Below are 10682 nucleotides of genomic sequence, written 5' to 3' on the forward strand. Positions count from 1 at the left end.
AGAAGCTTATAACTTATTGGTAGGCTAGGCTTTTGGTGTTAAAAATTTTTTCTCATTATAAAGTGTCTGGTGGAGGGGCCGGGGATTTAGCTCAGTGGTTTCGCCATCTGCTATGCAAGTGCAAGGACCCGAGTTCTATCCCCGGTACCAAAAAAAAAGTGTTTGGTGGGGCCGGGGACTTAGCTCAGTGGCACTGTGCCTGCCTCACAAGTACAAGGTCCCAAGTTCTATCCCCGGTACCAAGAAAACAAGTGTTTGATGTTTTACCTTTTTTGGGGGAAGGTAATAGAGCAGTTTGGAATTAGAACTGTGGAATTGTGTAGATTCTTTTTGGTGGAAAAGACTAGTCATGTTTTGGTTACTGGAGTGGAATAGAAGAGAGTTAATTGAAGTGACTGTGTTTGTTAGACCTGGCCACTTGGGCAGAGGTCAGTGTGTGGGAGTGTGTGGGCTGGGTGTGGTGTTCGGAGCACCCTCCAGTGTACATCACATGTCAGAGATAGTCTTTTTTTCTTTAAACCAATATTGGGTCGAAACCCAGGGCTTTACAACTGAGCTGTATTCCCAGGCAGCCCTTTTAAAATTTTTTATTTTGAGATTGGGTTTCACCAAATTGCCCAGGCTGGAGTCAAACTTGTGATCCTCCTGTGTCAGCCTCCTAGAGTGCTGGGCGTACACGGCTACACCACATGCCTGATTTGTTGACCATCGAGACTCTGGAAATTTAGAGTAGCAGGGAAGGATCATGGCAGTTGAGATACAGTACCTGCTTCCATTTTGGTTACAGGTTTAAATCAAATTTTTTAATAGTGATGTGTCATTGGTGTAAAGTAACTAAATTTCAAAAAGTACCAGTGACCTCTAATTTTCTTTTTTGGTGCCAGGGATCGAACTTGGGTCCTTGCGCTTGCAAAGCAGGCAACGAAACCACTGAGCTAAATCCCCGGCCCAGTGACCTCTAATTTTGCCTCTCTGTGTTGTCTGCATCACACAGTTCTCTTCCATGGAGGCTGCCACACTTAACCTTTGGTCTAATCATAACTTTAAGAGTCATTCGAATAGTGACTTGGTAATATCTCTGTGCTTCTGTGTGCCAGCTTTACAGTGCTGTAGGAAGCAGTTACTCTCGATCCCATTTCGCTGTGAGGAAGCTGAAGCTTAGGATGCTGACTGGCTGTGTGAAGCTGGTTTTCTTGCCTGTTGGATTTCATCTTCAGGAAGGAGTGACCAGTGTTACTTCTGCCCTGTTCCTTCTGTAGCATATTTCTGTGGCCTTTGGCGGTGTCCAGTGCATGCGAAGGCTGGTCTGACACAGCAGTGTCGCGTGCTTGTTCATTAGCTCTGAGCTCGTGGCTGGGTCTCAGGCCTCTCCACAGAGGAGAGGGGATTTGGGCAGTGCTCAGTGTGTGTGTTTCCCAGGATCGAGTCTGGAGCATGGGGGAGCCCTCGGACTTGGCAGGGCTCAGCCCTTGGGTGAGGGTGAGCGACACAGGGTCCATACAACTGACTCCTTGTGCTGTCACCTGTGTCCGGTTGTCGCTCCTGCCTTGCCTGTATCCGGGACCACTACTTCCCGGTTTCTTTTTTCTTTTTTTTTTTGGTACCAGGAATTGAACTCGGGACCTGGCACTTTTGAGGCAGGCAGCGGAACTGCTGAGCTAAATCCCCGGCCTGCTTCTGGGTTTCTTAATCTGATAGAAGGGAGATGCAAGACTAGAAGTCTGATAGAAGGAGCAGACCTCCTTTCTAGGGCAAACAAATGTCTGTGGCCTTGAGAATCTGTGTTCAGTAGAGGTTGCACTTAATGCCTCGAATTTCTCTCCTTTGATCTGTAGAAGATAAATGTTTAGAGCTGGATGGGAGTGTTGGGATTATTTGGCAAGAGAAATTGCGGGGTGGTTCAGTTCTATAGGGCAGTGATGGCGAACCTGAGGCACATGTGCCGCAGGGGCATGTGGAGCTTCTCTGCTGGCACACTAGCCAAGTGTATGAGTTGTTTTTTTCTAAATTAAAACTTCAGTGGGCCGGGGATTTAGCTCAGTGGCACTGCACCTGCCTCACAAGCACAAGGTCCTGAGTTTGAGCTCCGGTACCAAAAAAAAAACAACTTTCAATGTTCAGGGTTAATTCAGCAGGGGCACTTTGCAATAAATAACAAGTTTTGGGTTGCAGTTTGGGGACTTGGTCTCTCAATGGCTCACCATCACTGCTACAGACTAGTGTTGAGGACCTGTCTTACTGTTCATGGAGACAGCATTTGTCTCTGGGGCTCCATTCTGAGTCTTCGGCTGATGGTAGACAGTGCTGTGGTGAGGCTGCTAGTTCACAGGGAAACTTGCGGAGTGCAGCATTTGCTGCAGAACAGGACAGAGGCGCAGGACCATGGAGTGGGTGGTACGGGCTGCTGGAGAAGTTACAGTGTTCCTACGTTGGCAGTGAGGACTGGCCAAAGTGGAAGAGATCCCGCCCAGGGGATGAGAACAAACCTGTAGAGGGCAGGGAAGAGGGGTACACACAGAGCTGAGTGTGCTGTGCTGAGCAGTGGATTCCAGACAGGCGAGCAGGCTGGACACGCTGCCCTTTGGGAAATGGAAGAGGTGGGTGAGTGTGTGTCACTGCTCGGGCAGACCTGAAAGCAGGACTTCAGGTCAGCCTAGGAAGTGGAGGGGCCAGGGTTTTCCAAAGGCCCAGGCATGGAGGAGTGAGGCTAAATGGGGCCCCACATGAGCCTGCAGGGGTTCCTGATTTCTAGGTTGTGGCTTCACTCCAGTAGCGCGGTAACTGTGTCTTCTTCACCCTAGCACAAAGAAGCTCACTCCTGCAGACCCAAAGGGGCACTAGATTTATTTGTGATTCCCCTCTAGGAGGAAACAAGTCCTGATGTGAAAGTCTGCAGATGCGGGCAGTTGCATGTTCCCAGTACTCCAGGGATGGTCGCTGTTGCTGTTCACTTTGTGATGGCACATGCTTCCTGGTGCCAGAAGAACATGTGCTTCCTGGTGGGAAGAGCACGCCAGGGCATTTCTGGCTGTGTCTCTCACCTTAGTTGTAGTTGTCTGGTGCCACGGCAGCTGGACTAGCCGAGCATCCTTTCCCCAGGGCTCCTGTTTATTGTGCTCACAGACCTCAGAGCCCACTAGCCCACAAGAACGGGAGGGAGGGGGATGGGACACTGTATTACCTTTGTGGCCTGGCCTTGGGAGTCATCTTGTGTCACATTTCTGCCAGGCTTTGAGATAGATTCCCTTTCCTTAGTTGTCCCAGAGTCACATCGCAAGGAGAATGTGTGGGATGAGAGACACTGTGGTTATCTTTGGAGGTGAGATCCTCCTCAGCTTTTGGTTTGGTCACAGTAACTCCCCTTCCTCCCGTGTAAATCACGCTTATTCCTCCCCAGCCCTCCCTGGTCTCGTCCCATTGTGGCATTAGCTGTGGGTGCAGGATCGAGTGACCTCAGTAGACCTACTAGGGGCAGCTGAAGCTGCTCAGGTGTGGCTTCTCTGGATCCAAACCCCCACAAACCCGGAAGAGGACAGTTTCCCTGTGGGTCAGATAGAATTCCAGGCAGCACACCTGTTAGAAAGGGAGCACAGAGTCACATGGTTCCCAGTTCATGGCTTTTCTGAAACTTGGCTGGGTGCTCTTGCCAGTTCCTGGACCCAGGAGTGATTCTGAGGTCCTTGTCTCTGCTGCGAGGTTTGTTCTGAGTTACCCTTCACCAGAAATGGCTAGCTTCGATCGCTAGGGAGTTTGTCTTCTGCTTCATGCTGACCGTATTTTGGAAGGAACAAATTTTCCCTTCCTTATGTGCTGTTTTTGTCTCTTTCAACCTAAACTAGTACAGTTCCTTTAAAAGTCTTGTGAGCTGCGAGCGCGTCAGTTTGTGGCCCACTCTCTCGAGACCAGGACCATGCCGAGAAGTCCTTTGTGAGGAGCCCTTCCCTTCCTCAGGCTCCCTGGAGTTGCGGCGCTTATTGGAGCAGAGGGTCGCAGAGTGGCTGGAACAGTCAGGCCTGGTCTGAGGCAGAGGTCAGCAGGACCCTTCTTGGGTCATTTGGAGATTTAAAACAGTTTCAGGCACAGCCTGGACTTCCTCTTCCCCTAAGGACTTTGAGAACCCTTTTGCGGTGCTTTCCTTCCTGCTTGTTGTGACAGTCACTTTACCTTGGGATTAAGTATTTTGAACCCAGAAGGTCCTGGTTCCTTTACCCTTGTTTCTCAGTGCATCTCTCTGCTCTCCCTGTATCATAGCAGTGGGAAGAGGCTGAGGCACCTCTGGATTCCTCCTGAAAACCTCCCTGGATGGCCATTGAGTTGTCAGGTACCGATCCCTTTGCCGTGTTGCTCCAGGCCTTGCTTCCACCACTTGGAGCAAGAGCAAGGGTCCCCTTGTCCAAGGCACAGTGCTGGTCTTATTTCCCACCCAGCTCCTACTCACAGACGTCTCCTTTCTGTGATCACGGCAAGCCCAAGGGAGAAACACAGGGTCACACCTCCATGTGCCAAAATCTGTCCCAGTCACTCTGCTGCCTGACACACAGCCCCCAGAGCTTGGTGACTGAGACGATGTCCAGGTTTCTGCGGGTCTGGAATTGGTCGGGGCTCAGTTGGTGCTGGCACACAGTGGCGCACAGGCTGGGGAAGCAGCAGTGAGCGGAGCACCAGGCACCTGCGCGAAGGTCGCCGTGCACCGTCTTGTCCTCTGAGACACAGGCTGCGTGCATGGTGGCTGTGTCCCGGGACAGCCAGCAGGATCTTTTCCTCTTTGATGAACTGTCTGTTTACTTACTTTAGTGCTGGGGAGAGAGCCGGGGCCTGGAGCTTGGTGGAGTGGAGCCCTGTGCACTCCCACCTTGCCTAGGCCTGGAGGCGCCTCACACCGCCCTCGCCCTCACTCTTAAAGGAGGCCTGTAGGCTGCAGAGGGGTGGAGATAATGGGCCAGCGAAGGGACAACCTCACCTGCCACAGTTACACCCTGTCTGATCCCTGGCCACTGAACAGGCCCATCTGGGACATGATGCTAGAACCCAGCGCTGCCTTCTTCACTGGGACAAGACCGGCCAGGGGTCATGAGGCCGTGAGGAAAGCCCCAGCAGTTTACCACTGACAACAGACAAAAAGAAACGGAATGAAGAAATAGGAAGTGCATTGCGGAAAGGAAGTTCAGACTTAAAAAATAAAAAAGCTTAAAGTAGGAACACAATGCATGACAGAACAAGGAAGTTCTTGGGAAATAGGATAGCAGGGAAATTTTCAGTCGAAAACAGGACATTTCTAGAAAGCAGTAGGCAAAGGTAGATACAAAAGAGAAGGGATGGCCCCCAAGACTGGGGATGGAAAGCTGCTACCTGAAGTGGGAGGAGGAAGTGTGGCGTGTGCATGAGGACTGTGGCGAGGTGCCGATGGATTCGTGTTGGTTTCCCTGTGTGGTGTGATTCTGTGGTAATGTAGGGAAGTGTCCTTGGTTCTAAAGGTGCATACCACCAGGCCATGATGTTTGCATTTTTCCAGCCACACGCTAGAGAGAGGGAGGGGGGAGGAGAAGATGCACGTGTAACACTGAGAAGCAGTTACAGCAGTTGGAGTGATGTTAAATAATTAATAAAACAACAGGAAGGGGTACTTCAGTGTTATTCAGTGGGTCAGTGCAGGAGGTCCAACATCTGAATTATTAGGTGTTCTAGAGAAACAGGAAAACACTGAGAGGAAACAATGTTAAATTAATGCTTGAGCTGCTGGTGCATGCCTGTAATCCAGCACTCCAGGAGGCTGAGGCAGGAGGATGGCAAATTTGAGCCCAGCCTAAATAAAACAAAACAGGACCGGGGATTTAGCTCAGTGGTTTTGCTGCCTGCTTTGCAAGCACAAGGACGGAAGTTCGATCCCTGGTACCAAAAAACAAAAACAAAACAAAACAGAAAGGGCTGGGGATTTAGCTCAGTGGCACGGCGCCTGCCTTACAAACACAACGTCCTGAGTTTGATCCTGCTACCAAAAAAAGGCGGGGTGGGGCTGGAGATGTTGTATACTGGTGGGAAGGCCCTGGCTTCAACCCCCAATATCATCAAAAGAGAAAGAGAAAAACAGGTAGTAGGCACAGCACCTTGGGATTTCAGAATGGGGTAAATAGGGAAGACCTCATCATCTTCTGGAACGGTGGATTGAGAATCCCAGTGATAGAGTCCAGCGGACAGGGGCAGGGCCCAGCAACTCTGGGAGTGTTACTTCGAGGCAGGCCCCAAGCTGCTCAGGGCTTGTTTGGGGGAAGGAACACGCATCCACTCTCTGGCTGCATTTCCTGGGTTCTTCTGCACTGTTGAAAAATGTGTTGCAGATGTGATACTCTGTTTTCCTCTCTTAGGTGTTTTTTCTTTTAAAGTCACAATGTTCAGCTGGGCACGCCTGTAATCCAGGCTCTCTGGAGGTTAAGGCAGGAGGGTTGCTCTGAGTTCGAGGCCAGGGTGAACTACATAGTGAGACCCTGCCTCAAAAAAAAAGTAACAACTGTAGTGAGATGTAATTTATACGCTTCCCCTGTTTGGAAGTTATGATACTGTGATCGTCTTAGTGTCTCTATGGAGTTGTTTGGCTGATGCTTCGTGTGTTGCGGGACCTTTGCCTCACCCCTCAGGGAAGCCCTCGGCCCTTGAGCATTTTTTCCATTTCTCAGCATTTTTCCTTTCCCTTCTTTCCTTTCCCTTGCCCCTCCCACTACCCCTACCCCTTTGGACCTTTTCTTCCTATTTTGCGTTATCGATTATTCATTCTAATCATTGGTACATTTTAGATATACAATATAATGACATTCATCATTGGAAATTTGCACCTTTACATAGTCTTGGTTCTTATTTTTGACCCTTGCCCAGCCCTCCCTTCAACCCCTCCATTCCTATTTACAAAGATTTTGTTCCTATTTTTCCATTTTCTCATATTAATCCCATTCCCTTCTATCCTTTCCCCTAGACCTCCCACTTCCTTCCCCTTTGCCCCTTTTCTTCCTTATTTCACAGTACCTGTTATACATTTAGTCCATATTTAACACTTTCAGTTTCTCACACCAGAGAAACTATTCGGTATTTATACATGTGTGCCCTATTTATTTCACTTAAGAGTATTACCTCAATGTGCATCCACTTAGCTATAAATGTCTCTAATTTCTCATTTTTTATGGCTGAGTAGTACTCCATTTTATAAAAAAACCACATTTTCTTTATCCAGTCTCCAGTTGATGGACATTTGGGCTGTTTCCAAGGTTTAGCTATCACAAACTGTGCTGCTATGAACATGGGCACACATATATCACTGTGGTATGATTCTTTTAATTCTTTGGGAAAGATCCCCAGCAGTGGAATAGCAGGGTCAAATGGGGCGTCCAGTCCTAGTTCTTTGAGGTATCTCCATACTGATTTCCACAGTGGTTGCACCAGTCTACACTCCCACCAGCAGTGGAGCAGGGTTCCTCTTTCCCCACAGTCCTGCCAGCATTTGTTATTGGTTGGTTTCATGATAGCAGCCATTCTTTCTGGAGTGAAGTGGAATCTCAGCGTTGTTTTCAGTTGCATCTCTCAAATGACCAGTGATGTTGAACATTTTTTCATGTATTTATTTGCTATTTCTGCTTCTTTGAGAAATGTCTATTCATTTCAGATGCCCATTTTTGGATTGGGTCTTTAAATTTGGGAGGTCTGATCTTTTTAAGTTCTTTATAGATTCGAGATAGTAGACCTTTGTCTGAGGAAGAGCAGGTGAAGACTCTTTCCCACATTGTGAGTTGTCTCTTCACACTGCTGGTGGTTTCTCTTGCTGTGCAGAAGCCTTTTAATATGAAGAGATCCCACTTGTTGATTGTTTGTGCTAGTTCACAGGCAACTGAGGTTTTGTTCATAAAATCTTTTCCTACACCGATGTCTTCAAGGGTTCTACCTAACCTCTGTTCCAACTGGTTCAGAGTTTCTATTTTAATATTTAGATCTTTAATCCATTTTGATTTTAGTTTAGTGCATGGTGAGAGATATAGGTCTAGTTTTAATCTTTGGCAAGTTGAAGCCCAATTTTTCCAGCACCATTTATTAAAGAGGCTATCTTTCCTCCAGTGAGGCTGTTTGGCTCCTTTATCGAAGATGAGATGGCTGGGTGTGTCTGGCGTTGTTTCTGCATCTTCTAATCTGTTCCACTGGTCCTCAGGTCTGTTTCTTTGCCAGTACCATGCTGTTTTTAATCACAGTAGCTTTGTAGTATAGTTGCAGGTTGGGGATTGTGATACCCCCTGCCATGTCTCTGTTACCTAGAATTGTTTTTGCTATCCTGGGTCTCTTCTTGTTCCAAATGAATTTTTGGATTGTTTTCTCAAGGTCTGTGAAGTATGCTGCTGGGATCTCAACTGGAATTGCATTAAATCTATATAGCAGTTTTGGAAGTATGGCCATTTTCACTATATTAATCCTTCGTACCCAGGAGCAGGGGATGTCTGTCCATTTTCTGATATCATCTTCAATCTCTCTTTTCAGAATGCCATAGTTTTCAGAGAAGAGCTCTTTGATTTCTTTCATTAGGTTGATTCCTAGGTATTTCAGTTTTTTGGATGCTATTGTGAAAGGAATTATTTGCCCTATTTCTCTCTCAGTGAGTCTGTCATTCGTGTAGAGGAAAGCTATTGATTTTTGTGTATTGACCTTGTAACCAGCTACTTTACTGAATTTGGTTATTAAGTCTAGAAGACTTTTGGTGGAGTTCTTGGGGTCTTCTATATAGAATATCATGTCATCTGCAAATAATGACAGTTTGACTTCTTCATTACCTATCTTTATTCCTTTTATTTCTTTCTCTTGTCTAATTGCTGTGGCTAATGTTTCCAGAACTATATTGAACAAGAGTGGTGATAGTGGACATCCTTGTCTTGTTCCAGATTTGAGTGTGAAGGATTTCAGTTTGTGACCATTTAGTATGATATTGGCTGTTGGTTTTTCATAGATGGCTTCTATCAGTTTGAGGTAGAAACCATCTATTCCAGTTTTTTGTAGGGTTTTTATCATAAATATATGTTGGATTTTGTCAAATGCTTTTTCTGCGTCTATGGAGATAATCATATGGTTTTTGTCCTTGGCTCTATTGATATAGTGTATTACATTGATTGATTTGCGTATATTGAACCATCCCTGCATCCCTGGGATGAATCCCACTTGATCAGGGTGTATGATCTTCTTGATGATCTTCTGCATTCTGTTTGCCATTATCTTACTAAGGATTTTTGTATCTATGTTCATCAGTGAGATTGGCCTATAGTTCTCCTTTTTGGTTGGGTCTTTCTCTGCTTTGGGGATCAAGGTGATGCTTGCTTCCAGGAATGAATCTGGGAGTATTGCTTCCCTTTCAATTTCATTGAAGAGTTTAAACAGTAGTGGCAGCAGTTCCTCTCTAAATGTCTTGTAGAATTCAGCAGTGAAGCCATCAGGGCCCGGGCTTTTCTTAGTTGTTAAGTTTTTAATTACATTTTCAATTTCATTGGTTGATATTGGGTTGTTCAGAGTTTTTAGGTCTGCACTGGGTCCAGTTCGGGCCGCAGGAGTTCGGCCACGAAGCCGCCCAAAGGGCTCACATCGTTGATATCCGCCAGGTTGAAGGGAGCCGTGGGAGGGGGCGCCGACTCCCGGCTGTACAAGTGGCCGGCGCCAGTGCCGCCCGGGGCCACGCCCGGGTCGCCCCCGGCCCGCATGGGGTAGCTGAAACTACAGGTGGAAGGCGCGCTGGCCGGGCCGCTGCTCGATGGGGAGGACGGGGATGAGGCTGATGCCAACGAGGATACGGTAGCGGCCACTGACTCTTGATGAGACAGCGAGTTGGCGAGAATAAATTCTAGGTCTAGGAGATCATTGAATTCCTCCGTCTCCCTCCGGGTTAAGTGGGCTGGGTTGTTACCGCTGCAGGCTGCGCCTGCTCCACTGTCCAGGTCTGTGGCCACGGTCGCAGCCGCCAGGTCGTAGGGGCGGCCGGGAAGCACCGGGGAAGGTAGCTTCATATGCGAGAGCTCCTCCCGCCAGCGGTTATTCGGGGCACCTGTTGGACGCAATGTCTTCTCCCTTCCCGCTGGCCCAGACGCGAACGTGGAGAAGGACGGGAGCAACGCGTCGCTGACAGCCATGTCAGGCTCGCCAGGTGGCTGCCTCATTAATGTGGGGGCCCAGAAGGTCCTCGGGAGCCCGAAGCAGGGGGGTACCCGAACTCCAAAGTTAACGAAGAAAAACAAATCACCCTTAGAAACGAAGTCAAAAGCCCCAAACGCCAAAATGCCCAAGATCCTCCTTCTTTGGATTAAATATAAACTAGAAACGTCTCCTTAAAAAGAAAAAAAGTTCCTTTGTACACAAAAGTTCATAGAAAAGTTGTAAGCTCTTATAAAAATAGACAGTCAGCAAGGCGAGTAAGTAGTCCTGTGGCCAGGCTGCGCTCTCTTCGACTCAGAGGCGTCCCGCGCCACTGTCGTGGTCGCTGCGGCTGTCGTCGCTGGGGCTGTGGCTGGGGCGGTGGGCGGGCGGCGCCGCCAGGTGAGAAGGGCCGCGGTGGCTCGGAGCTGCGAGCTGGGCTGAGGCGCACTGCGCAGAGTCCTGGGGGCTGCGCCGGGCACGCGCGGCCATGGGCGCAGGCCGCGGGCGGGTGGCTGGGTGGGGTCCCAGAGGGGCGGGAA

General features: G+C 48.6%; 1 protein-coding gene and 1 pseudogene across 3 annotated transcripts in view; one reads left to right on the forward strand and one right to left on the reverse strand.

Moving 5' to 3' along the window:
• The window catches only part of Rcor1 (REST corepressor 1), a 105108-nt gene that overhangs the window by 23521 nt on the left and 70905 nt on the right, over positions 1 to 10682 (forward strand). The gene's annotated exons all lie outside the window — the stretch shown is intronic.
• On the reverse strand, positions 8344 to 10438 carry LOC147822877 (Krueppel-like factor 4 pseudogene; annotated as a pseudogene). The gene has a single exon (XR_015445184.1). The product of XR_015445184.1 is annotated as a Krueppel-like factor 4 pseudogene (transcript).

The sequence above is a fragment of the Heterocephalus glaber genome, unplaced genomic scaffold (assembly GCF_053883595.1).
Source record: "Heterocephalus glaber isolate CG9 unplaced genomic scaffold, H.glaber_assembly_v1.0 deba00001608, whole genome shotgun sequence".
Taxonomy (NCBI): Eukaryota; Metazoa; Chordata; class Mammalia; order Rodentia; family Bathyergidae; genus Heterocephalus; species Heterocephalus glaber.